Source organism: Marmota monax, unplaced genomic scaffold (genome assembly GCF_021218885.2).
Source record: "Marmota monax isolate L192 unplaced genomic scaffold, Marmota_monax_Labrador192_F-V1.1 WCK01_AAM20220418_F8-fsc00011, whole genome shotgun sequence".
NCBI classification, from domain to species: domain Eukaryota; kingdom Metazoa; phylum Chordata; class Mammalia; order Rodentia; family Sciuridae; genus Marmota; species Marmota monax.
Genome location: NW_026693082.1, coordinates 21,869,953 through 21,893,398, shown reverse-complemented (window position 1 = coordinate 21,893,398; position 23,446 = coordinate 21,869,953). Strand labels below are relative to the sequence as shown.

Genomic DNA, 23,446 nt, shown 5'->3' with positions numbered 1-23,446 from the left:
TATGTGATGCTGAGGATTGAACCCAGTGCCTCATGCTAGGTGAGCTCTCTAGCTCTGAGCCACAACCTCAGCCCACTTTCATATCTTTTTAACTTATTCTCATGGAATTTACCTCTATAATCCTCAATAGTTAATATACATACTTTTTAACCTAATATTTTCAGGTTTTTAATTAAAACACAACTTGGAATGGAACCACCATTTGACCCAGCTATTCCTAAAGTACTTAAAATTAGTGTACTCTAGTAATGAAGCCACATCAATGTTTATAGCAGCTCAATTCACAATAGCTAATCTGTGGAACCAACCTAGATGCCCTTCAATAGATGAGTGGATAAAGAAATGTGGCATACACAATGGAATATTACTCAGCACTAAAAGAGAATAAAATCATGGCATTTGCAGGTAAATGGATGGAGCTGGAGAATATCATGCTAAGTGAAGTAAGCCAATCCCAAAAAACCAAAGGCTGAATGTTCTCTTTGATAAGTGGATGCTGATCCATAATGGTGGGGCGGGGAATGGGAAAAATGGAGGAACTTTGATTGGGCAAAAGGGAGAAAGGAGTGGGGAGGGGGCATAGGGGCAGGAAACACGGTGGAATGAGATGGACATCATTACCCTAAGTACATGGTGCAACGCTACATCATGTACAACCGGAGAAATGAAAAATTTGTGCTGCAGTTGTGTACAATGAATCAAAATGCATTCTGTTGTCATATATACCTAATTAAAATAAATAATTAAAAAAACACATTACTGAGGTTACTTCTTCATGTCTTTTGATGAAATTACATTTGGACTTTCTACTATGGAAGATGAAATTTATCCCTCTATCCATTACCATTAACACACACGTTTCCTTTGTGTGTGTGTGTGTGTGTTGCTTGGGTTCAAACCCAGGGACTTGTACATGCAAGGCAAGCAATCTACCAACTTAGTGGTATCCCCAGCCCCACACACGTATCTTTTGGATAGTTATCTGTCAGTCTAGCTGTGTGTGTATTTGTGTGCATAGTGCATAAACTTGGTTAGCTCAATAGCCAATTGCTGCAGTCCGGCTGCAGCAAAATAACGGGGGTGGGGTGGGGTGGGGTGGGGGGTGGTGACGAGCAACTTGTGTAGATTGATACAGCAGGAGTAGGAGTCCTTTATTGTAGGACAGGAGAGGTATTTATACATTCCACACAGCTTATCTTAATTAACGTAAACTAGATACAGCAGTCAACCAATAAGGAATCTCCACACTTAATGGCTCGCTTTTGTTACTTCTCAAACCACTCCCTCTGGCAAAATGCCAGGCGCCATCCAGACTTGTTTACAGACTCTAACATTTGCCAGGCACCATCCTGACTTGTTTACAGACTCTAACATTTCCCCCTTTTGTTTAATTTAAATAACGACCATAGTGGTTTTTACACAAAACACCATAAATAATCTGCTACAAGCAGAAGGGGAGGATACAAAATGCCACAATACCAAGCCACTTGATGGCTCCATGCAAGAAGCCCTTGGAAAAATTATACCAGCAATGACACCGTCAGCAAAGATACTGAGTTACAATTTGTTGTAGATTACAGTTTGTTGTCTCAGTACAGGTAAAGCAGTATCTCAATAGGTCAAATCACAGTCCAGGTAAGTTCTGCAGGCAGCTAGCTTAAATCACAGTCCAGGTCTCAGCCAAAGTTTCGTCCGGTTCTCAGCAACACTGGAAATTCTTCCACCTTGGTCTTTACCGGCACTGGGACGAAGGCAGGAACTCGGATGGCTAAAGAAAATCCTGTAGTATTCCAGCAGGCACTAAGAAAACAACCTTCTGAACAATTTAGTACATTATCTCAAGGTTTTTTACATTTGATATAAGCCTTAATATAGTGCTCATTATTCATTAGCTTCCAGGTGTGGGAGAACCATTGTAGTACTGGCCTTGGAAATGATCAAACTTCAGGGACTTGGGCCGTCTTCCACCTGCAGCGTCCTGGGCAGCCCCAGATGGCCCCGGGGAGAGTCCGGGGCTCAAACTGCTTCCCAGCACAGGGAGCAAGAGCCTGGGAGACTGTGCCTCCAGGTCAGGTCTAGATTTGGGCTCCCAGCAGTGGTGTCCTGCTCCCCGGGCGGGGGCTTGGAAGAGCCCGCTGCAGCCGCTTGAAAAGTCCTTGCTGCGCCATGACCGGCTCGCGCACATTGCAGCTGCTGTGCCGATTTTTGCACCCTCCGGTAACAAAAAGTTGCAGCAAATGATTATTATAATATTCTCCAACTACCTTATGCATAATTTTGCTTTTCCCTGAGTCAGTAGTAATTCTTTGCTTAGTTTAGATGTACTTGACATTTAGTGAAGAATTGTTCACAGCCATTCAATGGTCTAAATCAAGACACTCAGACATAACAATATTCAATCATTTTCATCTTGAAGCTCTCCCTTCTGGAAATGCTAACAGCTCCTATCTGATCTGGTTGCCCTCATACTTGGTACACAGTTGCTTCTTCTTCATCCTCCCTAAAACTCACAACTTCCTCTTTCTTGTCTAATCTCCAAACAGAAGATTTTTGTTAAGTGCTTGGCAACTAACATTTTGAGAATGTTTTATGCTGCCCTCTCATTTCATTAATACATAGATGAATATAGAGAAGTCTAGAAATAATGAGACCTCAGAATTTTGATGGCATTGATCCATTACCATGTAGACTTAAGAACTGTTGTTGAGAAATGCAAAGCCATTCAGATTCAATCCTTTATATGTAGTTTGTTTTTCCTGTCTGGAAGTCTATAAGACCTTCTTTTGGTTTTAAGTGTCTGAAAACTCATGATAATGTAACTTAATATGGAGTCATTTCCACCCATGGTTCTGGGTGCCTAAGTTGTGTGAAATTTTCTTGAATTAGTGATGACTTCATTCTGTTTTTCCTATCTTAAATATCTTCTGTTTCTCCTCTGCTCCTGCCCGTTTGTTTTACTTTCTGAAATAACTCCTCAGCTTTATCTTCCAACCCTTCTGGTGAACACTATTTCAGCAATAGTGCTTTTAATTTCCAAGAGTTTTTTTTTAGTCCCTTGATTTTTTATAGCATCTTGTTCTTGTTCCATAGGTACTTTTTTCTTTTTTTTATTATTTCCATTTTTTAATTTTTTATTTGTTTTTTTTAGTTAGTTATACATGACTGTAGAATGCACTTATATACTTGATATATCATACATAGATGGGATATAATTTCTCATTTTTCTGAGTATACATATTGTAGAATCACATTGGTCATACAGTCCATTACATATATACAGTAATAGTAATAAAAATGTCCGTAGGTACTTTCTATGACTCTATTAATTATACTTTTTTAAAATTTTATGTGCTTTATTATGACATAAAATGCTGATTTACAGAATTCTATTCTTTAACACAATATTAATTATAACTTTAAGTGTTCTTTCCTACATGGTCTTTGCTTCTACAAATTGTTTTTTGCTGTGTTTTTATTTCCATCTTTAATTTTGAGGTTTAACTCAATTGGCTAGTGTTTTTTGGTTGCTTACTAATATTTAAGAGTAAAAAATTAAAACCTGATTGTAACCGGGCGCGGTAACACACAACTGTATTCCCAGCTGAGACTGAGGCAGGAGGACCACAAGTTCAAAGCCAGGGGCTGGGGATGTGGCTCAAGCAGTGGCGCGCTCGCCTGGCATGCGTGCGGACTGGGTTCGATCCTCAGCACCACATACAAATAAAGATGTTGTGTCCGCCGAAAACTAAAAAAATAAATATTTAAAATTCTCTCTCTCTCTCTCTCTCTAAAAAACAAAACAAAAAAAAAAAAACAAGTTCAAAGCCAGCCTCAGCAAAAAGCGAAGTGCTAAGCAACTCAATGAGACTCTGTCTCCAAATAAAATACAAAAAATAGAACTGGGGATGAGGCTCAGTGGTCAAGTGCCCCTGAGTTTAATCACCGGTACCCCCCACCCCCCAAAAAAAATCCTGATTATAAGTTCAAAGCAAGTTTGTGGGGCTCATTGGATGTGGGCTTCAGTGAAAGTTGATCTGGCTGAGCCATCCTTTAAGGAAGCTCTGATTAGTATTTTTACATTCTTCTGCCTGAACTGGTCAGATTCCACAAAGAAGGATCATCTGAAATCCTCTCTGAGGATTATAGATCTAAACCTTTGTGAGGGAAGAGAGCTGGGAGTCAATTCCCCATTTCTTGGTGTCCATAATGTTAACAGTGCCTCCTGCCCCAAGATCCCCTACTTTTTTTTTTTACTCTCTAGAAAAAACTACTTTCTGCTGGTAAAAATAAGGAGTCCCCAGGCTACATAGAGCAGCAGAAGCTAGCTCAAGATCTACATACGTCTTCAGTAAACTTTTAATGAGTATTCCTGTTTGTAGTCTTGCCTTCAAGCCGTTTCCAACACACTTGTGTCATGGATGCCTGGGTCTTGGGTGTCTTCTGTGGTACTGGGCTGCTTGTCTGGGGCCAAGGATCCTGCCCCCTCTGCTCTATCAAGTCAGTCATCACACATCCATCTGCTTACCGTTTCCCAAAATTGGTTGCTATCATCTCCTTTTTTTTCCTGTTGGACCTAGTCAGGTAAAAAGTGCTGTCATATTATTGGGGAGGGAGAAACACCTCACAGCAGGAAACTGGACTGTGGGCAACTTGATGATGCAGAGTGATTGCATCTGCCCCAACCAATAGTCATAGATTGCTTCTGTCTAGGGAGTGGTACAGGTAATTCCCCTACATCGACTCATTTGATTTTTCAGTGCTATCAACCTCATTTTTCAAATGAACAAAGTCACCAGAAGACAAATTCACATATCTGATGACAAATGACAGCATGAAGATTTGATCTCTCCTCTTTCTGACCCTGAATGTATGTCCCTGGGCCGTATTTGCAATGTGGCACTCAGGCCATATTCTAATATCATACTTACAGTTGATCTGCCATCTGTGTTTTCCCACGGCTCCCCCCACCTTTCCCCTGCTCATGCTCAGAGCCAGGCCTTCACTTTTCTTTTCCTTGTAGGACTGTTTGCTTTCTGTCTTTGGTATGTTTGCTTGTTTCCTCTAACTCTGGTTCTCCAGTTGGTCAAGATCCATATCTCTGGCAGGACAATCAAGGTGTGGTCTTTGCTGTCATATGCACATAATGTAACTCAATCCAGATAATATTTTATTAGCTTTCTCTGAGAAAATTTTAGCAGATTAGAGAGAGAGAGAGAGAGAGAGAACCTCGATTTTATCTGCCAAATACAATGGATTAAGAACTAAGGTCAAGAAATGTCTTTTGTGGATTGTTTCTAACATAGAAAATGAGTTTTGTCTCTGAGTAATTAATTTCTGCTCCATTCTGGGATGACTCAGAAATCAAGCTTCCTTGGTACTCTGGTTTCATCCATTTTTTTCTTCAATTCTTTCTTGATGTTTTATATTTTGCTATTTGGGATTTCTCTTTGCTGTGAACGTCTCTTCCAAAAATTAATGCTTTCATATTAATATTCTGAAGTGGGTATGGGAGATACGGTCTAGTGTAAGATCCATGAACCAAGGCTCCATATAACAACTACTGACTCATCATGACGTCCCTGGACACCACTGGGTGCCATGCTAAACTAGGGTGGCAAAATCAGAGAAGGTAAATGTGGGAAGAAAGATGAGGAGATATCAAAAAAGAGAGAATAGGAAGGAAGGAAGGAAGGAAGGAAGGAAGGAAGAAGAGACAAATGGGTATACCCAACTGTTGTACAGGGGAGCTGCTTCTGTTTATCTCTTGTCCAAGAGTCGCTTGGAGTTGGAGATTGTCTAAAGGCAGGATGGGGGAGTCCCCGAGCAAGTATCTTTCTAAGCAAAGCAATAAGTATACTGTGCCAAGGTTTGGGCCAAGTTCCTGGCTGTTTTCTAAGATATCTTTAAGCACTGCAGGAATGTAACACACCAGGTATAAGCTAGTTTCTTCAAGAGTCCAGAAATTTGCAATACAAAAGCAACTGGAATTGCTTTTTGAATGCCAGGCATTTCAAGTCCCCAACATAATGACTTATTAATAAAGCGCTCTGCTGCGCCTAAGTGAACGTTATTAATAAATCTTACTTAATCAGTCAATATAATCTGATTAACAGAAATAAAAGAGGCATCTAAGATCCTCAATAATTTGCTGAACTTGCACTGCACTGAAAGATGTCTGTGTTGCAAACCAAAGAAAATAATTTTTTTGAATTTGTGTGAGAGGCACAACATGTACCCGACACTTTCCTAGGGCGCTGCTGGCTTCCCGATTCATCTGTGCTCATCAGCAACCTTGCAGGGTCCCCGTGGGATCTGTTCAACTCCTGCTGACAAGTAGCTGCAGTTTCTTTCCCATCTACAAAGTCACAAAACAGCAGCTTCCTCTGGGCCTCCTGAGGCTGATGGAGAGGGGCGTGCATCAGTGAAGCTGGAAGCAGCCTGTCTGAGCCAAAGGACAGCAACCCAGGGTCATGATCCTGGGCCACCACCAGGACCACACCTAGTAGCCACTGAGTCAGAGTAGGTCAGGGTACTTGTTCCTGCCTCCCCGTGTAACAGGGGTTCACTTGATGCTGTGACTACATGTTTTTCTTTTTCCCAATCTTCTTTCCCTGAATTTCTCCTCACTGATCTTCTTTCCCTAAACTTCTCTCCTTCCTGATCTCTCCTCCCTAATCTCATTTTCTCTGAATCACCTCTCTAAAAGTCCTCTGTTCCTGTGGATATGTAGAATCACAGCCTTTGGGACAGGATTCCCTTGTGTTTCTCCTTTGCTAGCAAAGGAATATACCTTCTTTTCCCTTTTTCTCAAGACCTTGTCTCTGTTATTGGGTTGGCATTGAGGATGAGGACTGAGCTTTTGGTTACACCCAGAGCTTTGGGTCTTCTCATCACCTCTCTGGCAGTTTTCTCAACACCAAATTTGGGCAATCATTGCGGGAAAATAGAAAGAATCAAGTAACAAGTCCCCACCAACATCTTTTTTTTTTTGGCGGGAGGTACCAGGGATTGAACTCAAGGGCACTGGACCACTGAGCCACTCCCCAGCACTATTTTGTATTTTATTTAGAGACAGGGTCTCACCAAGTTGCTTAGTGCCTCGCTTTTTGCTGAGGCTGGTTTTCAGCTCAGGATCCTCCTGTCTCAGCCTCCAGAGCTGCTAGGATTCCAGGCGTGTGCAACTGCGCCTGACCCCACTAACATCATTTTTAAATTTCCCAAATTCATGACCTTGACCCTCCTTTCTGATTTGTATTTCTTGTACTCCTTTGTTCTTCCCTGGATAGCACCCTGAGGATCCCTTACAGTTCTCCGTGCCCCTTTGCTTCCAGTAGGTCTTCTTCCCCAGCTCAGGGTTGGAAGAGATCAGTAGGGAGGGGGCTACGTGCCACTTCCTTCCCCAGTTTCTCTCCTTTATTTTTTTCTTCCGAAATGAGTCCAAATTTCACCTATTGGGTTCATTCTCTGACAAACCGATCTATGAGAATATTTGTCACTTAACTCTCATAATATTTCATTCAGCAAGTCAGTTATTGAGCATGCAATGAACCTAGGTTGTTCATGATCCAGCCTCAGGGTTGAGCAGATACAGAAAGCGTGGGTCCTGCCCTCAGGGGGCTTCCAATCCCACAGGGAAGCCTACTGATTCAGATGGAGATATTATAGCACAGTTGGTGCTAAACTAGTTACATGACAAAATTGTAGAAATGTTACAAAAGTGGTAGCAGAAATGAGATGAATCATCAGGGATGACTACGGGTACCTGGGCAATGTAGCTTCATGGGGGACTCAGCTGGTTCCACTTTTATTTACTCAAGTGCCTTGAAGCATTCAGTTGCAATATTTTTATTTGGTTTAGAAGCTCTTGGTCCTACCCTTACCACCAGTCACTTCTGTGCATTGCTTGGCTTTACCCTAAGGATCTAAACAGCCCCTGGGAAATAACAGTAACATTCCTAAACATCGCCACCCTGTGGCCACATGAAGATGTAACAGGAAGTAGCCACAGGTGCCGCCATCTAAAGGGGGAAGTCACGCCTTGCTACTGTCATGGCCACTCTCCAACTCCACATCCCACTCCCAGACAATTCCAGGAACCATAAATGTGAGTAGCTGTGTCTCAAAAGCAAGTCCACAAGCAGAAAATATTAGGCACTAGGCCACCTATCAGTTGGAATGCTGTGTATCTCCAGATGTGATATTTCTCAGGACAGAATTGGGGTGGGCCAAAAAAAAAAAAAAAAAAAAAAACAGTCACCTCTTCAGAAAGCTCTGGTCTTGAGGAAGGTTGTGGAGAGTATGTTCTCAGAGATTCTGTGTCTTTTCAAAGTCAAAGTTGCTGTCTTGTGTGTAAGGCTGCTTGGAACAATAACCATGTATCCGGGTGACTCCATGAAGCCCCTTGGTCCTGGTGGCCCAACTGTTAGGCATTGACTGTCCTGGTCATATCTTCTTTAGGAATAGTGACAAACACTTTCTGGCCAGTGGTGCTAGCAGGGAAAGAGGGGAAATGGGCCCAAATCAGCATGCCTCTTAATGAAGTGCGTAGATATCCCTGGGAGTAAGTCCCTAGAATTGAGCTTGGGCAGCTGTGCATGAAGAGAAGCATGGACTCCAGGCTCAACTGGAGTGCAGACACCTAATAGTTAAGGAGACTCACCTGTGCTCCCCATCAGCACTCTCCTGGCCTGGTTGAGTGGCTTGGTCACTCCCAACCATCTTATGTCTGTGGTGGAGTAGGGCTACTTTGCTTTGGGTCATCTCTCCCACTCACACAGATGGAAAAAGAAATTGGTCAGACGTACACGTGTTTGGTGAACTCCGCAGTTTATCACACAAAGGGAAGAGCACAGGGCTTGGTCACACTGCATATTTATTGGCTTAATTGCCAAGGAACAAGGAAAAAAAGTCATGCCAACCTCTTCACTAGTGATAATAACAGAAATATACGTTTTCCTCATTCTTTTTACACACGTATGTACTGTGAAACAAAGATATTAATTTTTTGTCTAAGAGATTGAGACTCAATTTAAATGAACTAGAATAGAGAGATTGGAGAGAAGTTTTGAAATTTGAAAAATATGATTTCTGTCTTTCAAGCCTTGGTTAAAAATAATTAGGAAAGGTAAAATAAAAATTGATTACCTTCTCTTATCTAACAGAGAATAGTGATATTACATGATTGGAACTTCAACATTCATTTGACTAAATAGAGCATTTGTTGAGTACCCATAGAGTATATGGTGCAGGCTAAAATGGTGGGAGCTCATGATCTCGTGTCTCCAGGACATAAAAGTTGTGTGATCAATCAAGTCTTGCGTGCTTTGCAACCGTGCTTTGCTGAAGCACTTCAGCTGCAAAGGAAAAAAAAAAATCTAGGCATGGTAATCAAGAGAGTATTGTGTCAGAAGGGAGATTTTGGAAAGATTCTCCAAAGACCCAAAATATTTGTATAAGCAAAGACAATAGTGGGGGAGGGACACTCCCTACAGAAGGAGTGGTTTGAGCACACCTTTCCTGAAACAGTAAAGTGTATTTGAGGAAAAGCATGTGGTGTGGATTAGCTATAAGGGAATCTGGGAGGTAAAGTTAAACAAATGGTTTGGAGTAATGTTGTATAAATTGGTATCCAGTATATCAGTCAGGGTTCAGTTGGAACTTACGGGACCCAAGCTGGTGGGTCAGGAGAAAGAATTTGATAAGGGGATTAGTTAAAAGGTGTTAGAAGAGCTGAAAAGCTAATGAGGGAATGGTGAAGTCATCTGTGGATTACACTATCAGGAAGTTGCTGCCACTCTCAGGGGCCCAGAGTCTGAGTCTGGGGCTCCCCTAGGGGTGTTGGGTCCCTTGTGGATGCTGCATAGTAAAAGCTAGTACCATATGGAAGAGCACAGGCACTAAGTGCTGCGGCTTAGTGGGGCAGAGGGTAAACCCTTGCTTTCCCCTCCCGCCTGCCAGTTACTCACCAGGGCACTCACCAAACCCAGCATGAGGTAGCTGGCAAGGAACCTTGGAAATGTACTTGGCAAGGGAAAGGCAGGACAGATGTGGGGGTGACCAGGCTAGTACTGCACAGTCAGGTTGCAGCACTGTAAGCAATGAAGGGCTACAGAGGGATTTCGAAGGAGAATGTAATGAGCATTAGAAGATAATGCTGAGACTCCTTAATTGGCTACACCAGTCAGTTTTGTAAGCCTATAGGTTATAGGCTAAATAATGGCTGCTGAAAGATATCCACAGCCTGATTCCTGGAACCTGAATATAACGAAAGGACCTCGGGAATGTGGTTAAAGATCTTGAGATGCAGAGATTGCCCTGGGTTAACCAGGTGGGCCCAGTGAAATCAGAGGGCTCCTTATATGAGGTACAAAGGAGGAATTAGAGTCAGCGAGAAGGTGATGAGGTGACAGAAGCAGAGGCTGGAGTGCTGAGTTTTGCAGATGGAGGGTGGGGCCACAAGCCAGGGAACACAGGCAGCCTCTAAAAGCTGGTAAAGGTAAGAAAATAGATTCTTCTCTAGCACTTGAGAAGGAACCAGCCTTGACAGTAATTTGACCATAGTCTACTGAAACTAAGACTTCTCCAAAATTATAAAAGAATAAAACTGTGTTGTGTTAAGTCACTAAGTTTGTGTTGATTTATTATAAGAGCAATAGGAACCTAACACACCACATTAGAGTTAAATGAACCAAATGAATAAACTATAAGGGCTATTCCTATGTACCATTTCTAAGACCCACAAGCCAGAAGTAATATTTTTCTCCAGTTTAAATCCTCTGAAAACACAGGTTATCCCACTAGCTCCCAGATACACAGTGTCCCAGGAGATGCACAGGCAAGGAATGTTTTACTTGATTCTCACCCCTGGGGCCCACCTGATCCACAAACTGCACACACAGCTCCTTGCAGTAGGCAGCTTCTGACATGGCTGTGGCATTCTTGCCCCCATGAGTGTGGGCTACACCTAGGGACTTGCCTCCAGTGGATGGAATGGGACAGATGGACCATTGCTCTATGATTACATCGTAAAGACTATGGCTCCTTCTTGCTTACTGTGTTACTCAGCTTGATTTAACCTGCAATAATTGCTATAACCCGCAATAATCAACTTATTTTTTTTTAAAGTTTATTTTGGCCCACAATTTCAGAGGGTCCAGCCCGTGGTTGGGTAGACCCTTTGCTTCTTGGGGTAAGTTAGCACATTATGGTGGGACGTGTGGCAGACCAGGAATCAAGAGAGAGAAAGAGGAACAGACCACAGTCAGTGACCTAAAGACCTCCCACTAGGCCCGTCTCCTTAAGTTTCCACCACCCCCCAGTAATGCTACCCTGGGAGCCCAACTTTTGATACATGGACGTTTCAGGAACATTCAAGATTCAACCTATAGCCTTCTATCCTTCCTTCTCCCTCCCCTTCCTCCCCCCACCTCTCTCTCTCTCTCTCTCTCTCTCTCTCTCTCTCTCTCTCTTTCTCTCTCTCTTTCCTCTCTGTCTCGCTCTCTCCTCTCTTTCTCTCTCCAGCCACCAGATGTGTCCAGGAGACCTCCCAGCCTGTGAGAACTCGTGCCCTGAATATTAGACCAGGAAGGGTCTGAGTTTATTTGCCTTGGGCTGCTGTGTTTTTGCAGGCTGTTTTCCTGAGGTCACCCAAAGCGCCTCTGAAGGAGCGCCCCCACAGCCTCCCTGTCCCGGCTCCAGCTCCTGGTGAGAACACTTCAATCTGTGTGAAGGCCTGCACAGGCCCCGGCCACGACTGTTTACCTTCAGGAAATAAATATTGAAGACTGAAAATCAAAGCCAGCAGGAATTCAGACGGTGAAGTTCTGGGTGGTAGGGAAGGTTCTGTGGTGATTTCATAAGCAGGAGTCAGAGAGGAATCCGTCCTAATACTAAATAGGTCTGAGGACGGAACTCTCTCTCTCTCTCTCTCTTTTTTTAATAATTGATTTTATTTTTTTAAATACACAACAGTGGAATGCATTACAATTCTTATTTCACATATAGAGGACAATTTTTCATATCTCTGTATATAAAGTATGTTCACATGAATTTGTGTCTTCATACTTGTACTTTGGATAATGATGTCCATCACATTCCACCATCCTTGCTAACCCCCTGCCCCCTCCCTTCCCGTCCCACCCCTCTGCCCTCTCTAGAGGAACACTCTCTTTTCTTGCTGCTGGGTTGTTGCTCTCATTTCTTGGTTTCTAAGATGCTATCCTTCCTTGATGTTGTTCTTTCTTGCTTCCATTTTTGAGTGCTTACTGAATGCTATGCTCTGTGCTGAATGCTTTATATGCTTCTCTCATTTATTTATCACAATTCAGTGAGGCCTGCACCATTACTGTACCTATTTTACAAATGAGAACACTGGTACTTACAGAGGTCAAATACTTTGCTCAAGATCACAGAGCAACTAAGTACAGACCCAGCTGTATGGAGTCCAGCTTACGTTCATTTGTCATGAAAGCCAACCTAGTAACCACTGCACTTCAATATCTCCCTTGGAAAGGACGGCTGATTTGATTTCACTTAGCAATAGCATTTTGTATAAATCCATATCCCTACTGTTTTATTTTTAAAAGTAATTTCTATGACCCAGAGTTTCTGAACCTCAGCACAGTTGGCATTTGGGACTGGATCATTTTTGTGGGGAACTGTTCCACGTATTATGGAATGGTTAGCAGGACTCCTGGCACACACACCCTAAACTGACACTCAAAAATGTCTCCAACATTGCATATAATCCCTGGGGAAGAGATGAAATCAGCCCCAGGTGAGAACCATTGGGCAAGTCACATGTTACGCCCGGTGGCAATTTCCAAAGGGGCAGTGGATTTCCCATCAGGTCCTTCTAGAACATATTTCCAGCCTACCCTTATGTTAGGGTATATAGGCAATAGAGTCATTGCAAACCATTCCTTCAGAAAGGAGCCCAGCCTGGCTCAGTGGCACACGCCTGTAATCCCAGTGGCTTGGGAGGCTGAGGCAGGAGGATCTTGAGTTCAAAGCCAGCCTCAGGAAAAAGTGAGGCACTAAACAACTCAGTGAGACCCTGTCTCTAAATAAAATACAAAATAAGGCTGGAGATGTGGCTCAGTGGTCGAGTGTCCCTGAGTTCAATTCCTGGTTACTCACCTCCCCAAGAAGAAAAAAAAAGAAAGGATCCCAAAGATAACTTGAGTGAAAACAATCTCCAGTTCTGGGAGGCGTGACAGCCAAGGAACAATCCATGAGCAGTGCTCAGCGGGTGGCCAGGTGCCTGCAGAGGATTTGGCCACAAGGAGTAGAGACCCCCACCATCCCTCTCCCTCTCTGGGGCCACGTCCACAGGATCATGTGAGCTTGATTGATTGTTGATTACTCAGTAGTCCAGACTCTGCACTCTGGAAAGTGTGTTGTGTTGTTTGTGGTTGTTATGATCACAAGTCCTAAGATTCTTTTCTTTATTTTATTGTGATAAGGACACATAACATGAGCTCTAACCTCTTAAGTGTGCACTACAGTATTGGTAATTATGATATAATATTGCAGATATCGGGAACTAACTCATTTCACACAACTGAAATTTTGTACATGTTGATAAGCGACTCTCCATTTTCCTCTCTCCCCCAGCCCCTGGCAGCCATCAATCTCTCCTTTGCTCCTGTAGGTTTGACCATTTTCGATAGTTCATGGTCTTTGCTTGAATATTACTCTGTCAATAAGCCCTTTCTTGAGAGTTCTATTGGGAATTATAACACCTCACATTTCTAAACTTTTTTTTCTACATAGCATTAATCAACTTTCATGCATTATTTTTATGATTTTATTGAATGTCTCCCCTTTGAAAGGTAAGTCTCTTAAAGGTGGTGATTTTTGACTGGCTTTGTTTATTATTTTCTCTCACATTTTTCCTGGCACATAGTAGTTGCTCAATAATCATTTGTTGAATGAATGAGGGCTCACCCTATTTCTCTGTGGCAGTGCCCACATCCTTCCTTGGGAAGAAGTCAGTTTTCTCAGAAGCCCCTCACTGTCACTCCGGCCAGTGAGGCCAGTGGTCCTTGGGTCACTATCCTCTGGCCTTTGAGCCTTGTAATAGTGCCAAGCGTCCATCATTCGCTCCCACCCTCCACAAAAACTCCAGGCGAGGCTTGATCACTGACACCCTGCCCCCTCCCAAATATGGGCATAAACTCCATGTTAAGAGGTAGAATCAGAGAACATAGCCCACTGCAGACCACCTGCCTGTCCGTGGTCCCTGAGCTGTCAGTCTTCTCCATCCTCCCTGAACTTGTCCTCTGGCACTACTAAGAAGGAGGGGGCCATTCATCAATACCCCGGGGCTGGCCCTCACCTGGAGCCAGATCCTGTCTGCCTGCAGCAGAAGGGCAGGGCTACCTAGGCCAGCGACTGCAGGCAGAGCCTTTGTGGTCAACCCCTATAACACTTGTCACTGTGATATCAATGTCTTCCTGTTGACCAGCTCTGCCTCTCAATTTCCTGTGCATCCAGAATCCGGGAAGAAAGGGAAGAAACAGAGAAGAAGAAGGACGAAGGATGACAGTAAGGAAACTGGATCTTCCCTCTCTGTAGGGACTCAATCAATTGTGCCTCGAGGGACTCTAAAGAACTAATACTTGAACTGATGAGTGGATCAAAAAAAAGTGTGATGTATTCGTATAAAGGAATATTACTAGGCAAAATGGAATGAGGTCCTGCTGCACCATACAACAGGGACAACTCTGAAAACATTCAGTGAAAGGCGCCAGTCACGAAAGACCATCTGTGTATGATTCCCTTGATATGAAAGGTCCCAAAGACAGAAAGTAGGTTTGTGTTCTTCTCTAGCTGTGCAAGCTGGAATGGTGGCTGCTATGGACACAGGGTTCTTCCGGGGTGATGGAAATATCCTACAGTGGACTGTGGTAATGTCTGTGCAAGAAAGTCCAGAGGGAAGTGGAGCCCGGGACCCGGGGCATGCCCTCTGGGAATACACTGAAAAACAGATGTGAACACTTCAAATAGGTGGCCTGTGTGGTATGTGAATTCTATCTTCATTAAGATATTCTATCTCTATTTAATTCTATCTCCATCAAGCCTTTTTTTAAAAAATCTAATCCCAGGAATTGAACTGAGGGATGCTTAACCACTGAGCCACATCCCCAACCCTATTTTTGTATTTTATTTAGAGACAGGGTCTCACTGAGTTGCTTAGTGCCTTGCTTTTTTGCCAAGGTTGGCTTTGAACTTGAGATCCTCCTGCCTCAGCCTCCCAAGCTGCTGGGATCACAGGCGTGGGCCAGCAGCCTGGCCTAAAGCCATTATTTGGTTAAAGGAGATGAGGCCCACTAAGGGACAAGGTCGATGTGAAGCTAATGCAGCTAGACTTTCAGGGAACCCTCACTTGCACGGGCTCCTTCCTAATAAACAATCAAGCCATAGCTGATTTTGTATTCATAATTCTTTAGTTGTTTTTTTTTTTTTTTCCTTAAAATAGTAATCCTTGGGGCTGGGGTTGTGGCTCAGTGGTAGAATGCTCACCCTGGGTTCGTTCCTCAGCACCACATAAAAATAAATAAATAAAGGTATTGTGTCCAACTACAAGTAAAAAATTAATATTAAAAAAAAGTAGTCCTAAATGGTATGATCTTTATAATCCTCAAAACCCTGTCTGCCTAGAGGGACATACATTTCCTACATCCATGATTTAAACTTTTTTAAAAAAATAATTAAATTCCTCCCTTTGTGCAGTGCTATGGACCCAAAGAAAACAGAGCCCTTGCATCTCTTGAGATCTCCTCTCGCGGTCACCGCTAGTGAGACCATCATGTGACTTCACAGGGAATCTGATCCCAGGCTCAGGCAGGAATAATTCATAAGTCCCTCTGAGCTTGAGAAGGAGAAACAAGGACACCCCCCCACCCCTCCATGTGGCAGGTGGCCTTAGGACATGGGTCCTCCAGGAACTAGTCCAAGAGTAAACTGCTCAGGAGCATCTCAAGGAGTGAGAGCATAACTCACTTATTTGTTTAATCTGTGACTTGACTTTAAGCCTTGTGGAATGACAGTTCCCTTTAATCCATATGTCCCACTGTCCAATGTAGAATTGAAAACTTGGGAGTTTGAGAGAGAGAAAAAAAAAAAAAAACAGTTCCAAGTGTCCAGTTCACAGACGGTGGGAAATAATGGTGTCTCCTTCCTGGGCATCTGGGATGCTGGGACCTCAGGTTTTAAGGACCAAGTCTCTGAGAACTGTGCCTGACAGAGTTCCAAGCACTGAGTCAAACAAGAGGCCTTAGGGGAAATGAGCCTGTGCTTCCCTCCTGGCCCTCAGGGGCAGGTACTGCCAGGAGGTGGGAGAGAGCACCAAGTGGGGTCTTCAGGGCTGGGGTACAGCTTGTTCTCAAACCTGGAGACAGCCTGAGGAGGAAGCAGAGCATAGGACACCTGGGGTTTCCCTAGAGGGGGTGCCCCCAGGGCCAGTTAAGTCATCTGGGAAATGGGATCCACTGCGACCTGCTCTCCCTCTGCCTTAGCTGGTGGACCCTTCTCAGGAGTCAAGCCAGTTATGAAGAGACTCAAGGCTGCTAAAATTCAGGCTCAGGCAAAATGCAATGTGTGTTTTTACATTATACTGGTCGCCAGGCAAGAGAGCTTATGAAGTTACTGGGACAGAATATTCTGGTCTTGCCTATATCCTTCAGCGACCGAGGTCAGACTCCTCCGTTTCACAGTTTCTGAAGCAGAAGCTCATCAATATTCAGCACTCAGCTCTTTAAGCAAATCCTTTAATGCCTTTGGGATTTCCCCCAGAAATTATATATGATCTTAAATATTTAAATGCAAAAACCGGCTCTAGATTTAAATAGCCAAGTTTTAGGAAAGAAGTTCACTTTACACATGCAGCCAGCTGGAGCCTGTGCTTGTGATGCAAAGGTGCATAGTCCGCCCCTCCATGCGCCCTCCCCACCCCAGCATGCCTCTCCCTGCTCCCTGGGGAGAATCTAGTCATCATTGGGGACACTTTGCTATAAATACCATTTATGCAGTGTCCATCGGGAGAGACAAGAGCTAACACCACTCAGCCCTTTCCTTTTCTGTATAAGTGGGAAGATTTTACCCACAGAGAGCCCTGGAGATGTACAGCTAATTGCCAGAGAGGTTGAATAACTTGCTCAAGGCCACCCAGCTATTATCTGGTAGGGCAGGGATTCCAACAGGTCTGTAAATGGCTTTCCCATCTCCCACCCCTTTTCACCATACCATCCAGTTCTAAACAACACAGGGATTTTGTCAAGGAAAAAAGGACATGAAGGCTATTTCTGACATTTTTCATTTAACTTTGTAAACATTCTAGGAAGCCATTGGTGGAGAATTGACTCCCAGATTTTTATCTAGTCTGGTTTTCTCCTCTGAATGTCACTTCTCTACCAGGATGTCTGAGAGATGGCCCAAATTTCACAGGTCAGAGTCAGCGTCCCAAACCTCCTCAAGCTGTTGCTCCCCGCCTACCCGAGCTCACTTAATGCTGACTCCAGCTTGCAGCTGCCCCAGCTGAATGTTCTCGACTCCTCTTTCTCTCACTCCCTGCTTCCCACACATCGGCAGATATTGTCAGCTGCACTTCTAAAACACACCCAGAATCCAGCCACCTCCCAACATCCACTGCCACCTGAATTATTGTTCGGTGTCCTATCGGGCTCCCTGTTACCATCTAGCGGTGCTGGGTTCGTTGTCTCCGTTCAGCAAAGAATTGAAGAACAGGACACAGAGATAACAAGCAAGAAGTAGGATTATTGCAAAAGCCACAGAGACAGACTTCTCTGGAGAGAAGGAGCCCAGAGCTGGGAATCCGATGGGGGAGTTTTGCTTGTTGTTTTTATGGTCTCTGAATTTCCTCCTCCCCATTCTGAGCGTCCCTCACTATTATTGGTTGGGGCCCCCTCTGTCCACGCATCTGTTTTAGTTTTTCTACTTGATCCCCCATGTAGGAGCAGGAGTCCAGAAGCCTCTGTGTGATTGGGTCCCCTGTTGGTGTCCATGAGCACTCTCATCAACCAGGAAGTTGACCTCATCAGAAGACCCTGCCCATCTCCTTTGTTCTGGCCCTGCCCCGACCTCCTCACTCGCCCTCCTGCCCTGGCTGCCTAAGCCCTTCTACCTCCCCTCAGCCCCACACTTGTTCTCCTGCAGTCTTTAAGGCAGCCAGAGGGCCCTGTCAAAGTGTAAGTTTTGCCTCTCATTTCACGCAAATAAGAGCCTGGCCAGCCACTGCCCCAAGGCCCCGTGCTGTGGCCCCTGGCTCCCACCTCGTGCCCTCTCCTTTCCATCTCTGCTCCTGTCACACTGGCCTCCTTGCTGTGCCTCCCTCGGGCCTTCACCTGGACTGCTCTGCCCCAGCTCTCCCCGGGCCAGCCGCTCTGACTCTTTAGTTCTTCACCCAAAAGTCACCTAAGAGAGGTCTCTCCTGGGTGCCTGATCAGTCCATTCCAACTGCAGTGGCACAATGCCATAAACTGGGTGGCTTTCAAACAACAGAAATGTATTACTGATAGTACCAGAGTCGGGGAAGACCAAGTTCAAGGCCCCAGCAGACCAGTTATCTGCTAAGAACTGCTTTCTGATTCTCTGATGGCGCCTTCTAGCCTTGTCCTCTTCGGTAGAAGCAGGAAGGCTCCTTTCTCTGGGGCCTCCTTAATAAGGGCACTGGCCCTATTTGTGATGGCTTAGATATGGTTTGTCCCCCAAAGATTCATGTGGCTGGAGGCTTGGTCCCCAATGCAATGGTGTTGGAGGTGATAAGACCTTTAAGAGGTGGGGCCTAGAGGGAGGTGACTGGGTCTGGACCACCCTTGGAAGGGGTCAGTGTTGGACTTGAAGAATGGCTGGGGTCTGACAGGAGCAGGTTAGCTCCTGTGAGAGCAGGTTTTTATAAAAGGGTGAGCAGGGACCTCCCTCACTCTTGTTTCCTCTCATTCATATTCTCTCTCTCTCTCTCCCTCTCTCTCTCATGCTCCAGCCACATGATGCTATCTGCCATGAGGCCTTCATCAGAAACAAATGTGGGTACCACACACTTTGACTTCTGGAACTATAAGCTAAATAATCCTCTTTTCTTGATAAAGCACCCAGACTCAGGGATTTTGTTATATAACCCGAATCAGGCTAAGACACCAGTTTCGAAGGCTCTGCCCTCTTGATCTAATCACACATCACATCCTAATGCTGTCACTCTAGTGATCAGGTTTTCAACACACGAGTTGGTGGGGACAAACATCTCATAGCACTGTGCTTTTAAATGTCACGCCCACACTTCCTTCTTGCCTTCCTGCTGGACTTCGTGTCCCCTTATTACCATGTTTATTTTTATTGTCTGTCTCCTCCACTAGCATATACACTAAAAGAGGGCTCCTGCCCTTTTTCATCTGCTCAACAAAATATCCCTAGAGGTTGGAAGAGTACCTGGTGCACACTAGGCCCTCAATAAATATTCATTGCATGAATGAACAAATAAACCCTCTCCTCCTCCTTATCACACTTTTTGGTGCATAAGTAAAAAAAACACCATGATCCACACAGAAAATAGTTCAGCCAGTGTGCAGTGGCTCCAAATTCAGTGTCAGCATAAATACACTTAAAAATATTTTATAACATCCCTATAAAAATATTATTATTCAAGACAGCAAATTCTTCTTTAGAGTACTCAACAGACATTGGATATTTTTTTTTTTACTGGCAAACTGATGGATGAGCACACAAGGAAATAGACAAGTTGTCATTCAAACCTGAGCTCTGTTTTGCACCTGAGTCTGTCACAGTGAAGACACTTCATACAGCCACTCGCGTTGAATAACAGTGAAAAAGAATCAGCCTAAAACTGGGAATGGTACAATCTTTCTGGAAAAGCCTTCTGCAGGAAAATCATGTCAGAACTAGCTGCACAAATCCTATTTGTAAAGAGAAAAGTGTGATAGTGAATTGGTGAGGGGAGCCCTGGGAGGAAAACTGTTGGCTGTCAAACTCCGCTCTACCAAAAAGGGGGGTGCAGGAGAATAAAGGAAGTATGTATGTTGTAACAACCCAGCTTTTGCAAAGTCTTATCATGGAAGGAGGAAAAGAGGGCCCATAGTAAGCAAGAAGATGCTTGAATGAATGCTGCCCTTAACTGACTAGCAGTCTTTATAGAGCCACTAATAAGGACAATGAGATGTCATCAGCCAGAGGAACTGGAGAGTAAAACTGAGATCAAATGATGATTTCCTAAGATCTCTAACACATTTCATTTTGAGCCAGTCACTGAGAACTCTGGGCAAATTTTGATTGTTGATTTTGAGTATCTGAATAACTTGGACTCCCCTGAAATACCCAATAGACATTATTTACTTGGGCTTCGGTGAGGCACGTTATTTAAAAGCACATGACATTCTTATTGTAATGCCAATTTGAACGTATTGGCCAAGAACATCTTTAAAATGGGTTAAATCCTAATAAAAGCATCGTATAGCAAGGATGATGGTCAATATAAAAAAAAAAAAAAGGATTCCAAAGGTTATTTTGGAAATTAAACGACTTTGAAAGTCTTTGTTCCTGATAAGACAAAAGAATGAAATGAACTGATGGAAAACTTGGGGAGCCATCATTGAAGGCGCTCAGAACAACAGGAAAGAGTAAGAGGAAAATATCCAAGACCTCAAAAAAGAGGGAGAAAGGGGATCTAACAACAACAGATTAAGTCTAAAAGGGTAAAGGAAGCTAAAACAAATATTCCCTGGGACAGAAAAACCCAGGGAGACCGAAGGCTAAGCAAGACCCAAAGGCTGCCGTGGCCCGGATGTGTGGGGAGAGAGCAAAGCAACCCAAGCTTCTTAGAAGAGGACCCTGTGCAAGTCCACACCCTGGACTCCACATGGGACTTCTGAGCAACACAGACTAACTCAAAAAGAACAAAATGTGGGGAAAGAATCAGTCGTTTATTTTCATTCTTCCTTATTGCATCAAGGATTTTGAGGATGTTGAATGGTAGAATTGCAGTTCACATGGTCTCTCCTGGCTCTGGGACTTTGCACACAATATGTGTGTGTGTGTGGGGGGGGGGGGGGCTGGGGTCCAAACTCAGGACCTTGTACATGCTGGGCAAGTGCTTCACCACTGAGCTACACACCCCAGCCCTGGTATTATAGTTTCTATGTTTAAAGACGTAAGGTTTCCCTGCCCGAAGACACTTAGGAGGCTGATGCCCTCTCTCATGGGATCAGCTGTACCTCAACACGTATACCAGTAACCTTTCCTTTTAAAACCTTTAATTCTCATATCCTAAAGTATCACCTCTATTACCTACAGGAGAATTCTTTCAGCACAAAAACTAGAAGCCACATCCCTTACTCTCTAGAACAATGAAGACTTTTCTTTTTTCAAAAAAAAAAAAAGAGAGAGAGAGAGAATCTGAAGGAAGAATCCAAAATATTCTTAGGTGAGAACTAAAATATCTTATGAAAGCAAGTTCTGGAAATGTGGACTCTGTAGTTAACCTGAAAATCCAAACATTTCAAAGAAAGAACAAGTTAGTAAACTAGTTAATATAGCTTCTCAAGAAATGTGAATCATCAGTTACTAAATTTGTGCAAATGTTTACCCATTATGGATTTTCACCCCTATAGCTTGGCCATTTACAAGGCAGTTATTTTAAGCAAGTTTTGGTGTATTTCTACTTTTCTTTGAAGGAGTTGAAGGAAAAGAAGTGACATGAAGCCTTAAAGAGTTTCGCACCTCCTGTCAATCGGGTTCCCCCCTGTGTGCTCTCCCCTGCACTGGGTGACTGTCCTAATACCATGGCATAAGTGACAAAGGAACTGCACATGTAGAAGGGACCAGGAGAGAGTCCTGCCAGACACCAGTGGTCAGGATGCTGGGGCTGAGTCAGGGCTCAGCAGTCACAGACAGACCTGTTGGACCTGACCTTAGAGAACGCCCCCTCTGGCCACCTCCTGTACCCCTCTCCCCATGAAGTGGGAAATCTGTAGAACACAGAATGAGCCACCAGAGCCACCTACTAGATTATGTTGCAAGTAGCCAGGACCTGGCTATTTTCTGCTTAAGCAACCCAGAGTCAGATTCCTAGGGCCTGTGGCTCCTCTCCCCAGAGCTTATCCTCCTGAAGATGCACCTGGCCACCAGCACGCAGACCCCTAGGCCCAAGTGGTGGCCCAGGTCAGCTGGAGGTACGGGATGGCATGTGCATAGCTGAGTGGCGCTCCACGGAGTAAGACACAGATCCAGGGGCTGTAAGGAGCCAGGAGTGTGAGGAAGGTCCCTCCCCACGGCCACGTCCTGGCAGTGGTCCAACCCAGCTCCTTGTCACTCTGAAGGAAGAAAAGCACCATGGCACCTCAGCCAGGCCTGGAGTCGGCCCCCCTCACATCAAACAATCTCACAGAACCCCAGCCTCAGTCAAGGCCAGGATGGAACAAGAGGAAAGCAAGGCCACTCCGTCATCACGTCTGAGAACAGAACTACAGCAGCACGTTCCCAAGCCACCATAATGAGCCATCCCCCTTTCCTGGTAATGCGAGTGACCTCTGTGTCTTTCCCCATCACAATGTGAGCCCTGCTTTGTCAAAGCACCCAGTGCTTCTGGACAGCACCCATTCATTCCTGAGCACGGTCACGCTCCTTGAACCCTATCCAAACCACCCAGTTTCACCCAAACCCTCTGACAGCTCCTACCTAACTCCCTCTGACTGAGAGGGCCCACCGTCCCCACGGGTGTGGCCTCTCTCACCACAGTGAGTCAATCCACTCACCTTTGTCCCACCATAGGTGTGTTCCTGGTGGTCTTTGCCAGGCGGACACCGACAGGTATATTTGTCAAGGTGGAGGATAGAACATAGAGTGCTTAATAGTGCCTAAGTTTGCTTTACGATGTTTAAACACTTAACCATATGACGTACTCCACTTGGACTCTCACCGGCCCCAGCCAATGCACCAGCAGGCCTGTCTCTGAGGTGGGGCTTCGCATGACCATGTGCCTCATTGTGACTGTGTGCCTGGAGAGCAGAGCCATATCCTGGGGGGAGCCCCTGGACAAAGGGGCATTTGGAGAGGTGGTCAGAAACGGACAAAACTGGAACAGGAGGCAAGGTTGAGAAGTTGGGAATAGTGCTCCAGTGTCCAGGAAAACCTTTCACAAGGTCAAATACAATAAGGCTATGACCATGATCCTTTGATAGGTGCCAGTTTGTAGATGACCAGAAAGGACAAAGGATTCTACAGATGGCCATGGCCACTGATGCTAACATGGGCCAGGTATTCCAGGGGCTGCCAGAGAGGAAGCTCTTTGGCATCTGGATGGAGGAGCTGACAGCTGAGTTTCTAGATCAGATGATCACAGAGGCAAAGCCTGCTAAGTATTAGTGGTTCTCAACCTGGAGAAATCCCCCCACCCACACTCTCATGCCCCAAGAGA

At 44.6% G+C, this 23,446-nt stretch overlaps 1 long non-coding RNA gene across 1 annotated transcript; it reads right to left on the bottom strand.

Annotated features, from left to right (window-relative positions):
* Window positions 1–1,130: 1,130 nt before the first annotated feature.
* On the bottom strand, window positions 1,131–22,882 carry LOC131424532 (uncharacterized). Its single transcript, XR_009227775.1, has 2 exons — window positions 22,785–22,882; window positions 1,131–8,489 (listed from the first exon to the last, which is right to left on the bottom strand). It is a non-coding gene; the product is annotated as an uncharacterized LOC131424532 (long non-coding RNA).
* Window positions 22,883–23,446: the final 564 nt, after the last annotated feature.